The 1,628-nt window shown below is 37.5% G+C and overlaps 1 protein-coding gene across 25 annotated transcripts in view; it reads right to left on the reverse strand.

Moving 5' to 3' along the window:
- Positions 1–402: 402 nt before the first annotated feature.
- TNRC6A (trinucleotide repeat containing adaptor 6A) overlaps positions 403–1,628 on the reverse strand; it is a 120,622-nt gene continuing 119,396 nt past the window's right edge. For all 25 annotated transcript variants that reach the window (XM_072603635.1, XM_072603655.1, XM_072603681.1 and 22 more), the window contains one exon: positions 403–1,628. This exon is cut by the window's right edge and continues 734 nt beyond it. The gene's annotated coding sequence lies outside the window, so the exon portion shown is untranslated.

Here is a 1,628-nt window from a genome sequence, read left to right on the forward strand (position 1 = left end):
AACTGTGATGTGTTGTTCATTATCTTTATGTAACTAAGATAAAACAATTTAGCACTACTGTAGTTCCACATAACCAACCTGTTTCTGAAAATGCTCTCCTTGTTTGCAAATATCTTGCTTAGGTGCCAGGAGGGCTCAAACGGTAGTGGTGGTTGTGGGGAAGTAGGGAGGTTTTGATAGGAAGATGTTCAGAGGGGAATGGCAGTTTTTCATAGTTGTCCACTATATCTGAGAGACTGTGGCTATTTTAAAGTTGAGATCAGACATTCAGGTGTGGGTGAACATTCAGGTTTTTTGTCATTTGGTCCCTCTTGAAGAACCCAAAGCTCTAATTGCAACCAGAGCAAATAAGAATTTGCTTGTAAAAAACACCATCCCAGTAACACAAAAGAGACAGATAAGTGCTGAGCAGCCAGAATGTCATGATTTATTAATATCTGAAGAAATTTCATAATTCAAACACAACCAACCTGTACATTTTACAATCACATTCTATTTGTAAACAGTTAAAAGCCACTGACTTCTTTTGCATCTTGGGACACAGACATTTAGAATCAAGGCAATGACATGATGGTGAATTCTGCACTGTTAAAATTTTTTTTATCCTTGTTTAGTCTCTTTGTACTGACTAAGCAAGCATTTATTATAACACCGTTTGTGGCAAAAAAAAAAATAGAAATAAGATGTAACTCGTAACTTTTGCAACAACGATTTGAACATTTAAAATTTTTCCTTTATACAACAAACGATTCTGTAAGCCCAAAAGCTTGGTTACAGGTGCATAGTTACTGAACTCGGCTTTAAGGTACGTACAACAGTCAAATGTTAACACAGTCACAGGAGAGCAGAAACAGAGCCACTTGATGGGGTTACAAAAACTGTAATAACTACCGAATATTAGCAAACCATCCTCACTCACTAATAAAAAGACAGCATCGGAAAGCGTATGTCAAACTCCAGCTTGAAGCATTATTTTTTGGCAGAGAAAAAGTCTTACAGAGCAATAAGTAGTATCAGTGCTAAAAGTTGGGTTTTTTTTTCCTATAAGAAACTACAAGGAGTTTTTACTAGGGAACTGGTTTTCCTGAGAACCATGCTCTTTGATTTAGGAGATAAGGATAGAAAACAAAAGAACACGGCCGAACGCTGCTCCTTATTCCCAGAGATAGAAAGCATCTTATCATCCTCCATTCTTTTTTTGTTTTTTAAATTTTTTTTAAGTGATGGAAGAGTAAACATTTTTCTCAATAAACAAAAAACAAAATTCTGTAAACAAGAGGGCCCGACGCAGGGGCCCTCAAAACAAAATGGAAAGCCTATTGAAAGTGCAGGACCCTCCTGGCTCGCAGGCTGGGTTGCAAGTCACAGCTGTGGCCACAGTTTTTCAAACTGTGTAGCGAAAATTCTTTAGTTTACACGCGAAAAAAACAAAAAACAAAAACAAAAACTGGTGCAATACTTAATTAATAATCCTAAGTCAGCATCATATCTGGATCTTCAAACTCCACAATACCACAATAAGGTAGGCAAATGGCGAGGCTTAGTAGAGCGCACGCTGTTTGTTCATTTTCCTTGAGTAAACATTTACACTTGAACGGCTGCACCCCCATATTGCCGATTAGACGGAG

This window comes from Notamacropus eugenii, chromosome 1 (genome assembly GCF_028372415.1).
Source record: "Notamacropus eugenii isolate mMacEug1 chromosome 1, mMacEug1.pri_v2, whole genome shotgun sequence".
NCBI classification, from domain to species: Eukaryota; Metazoa; Chordata; class Mammalia; order Diprotodontia; family Macropodidae; genus Notamacropus; species Notamacropus eugenii.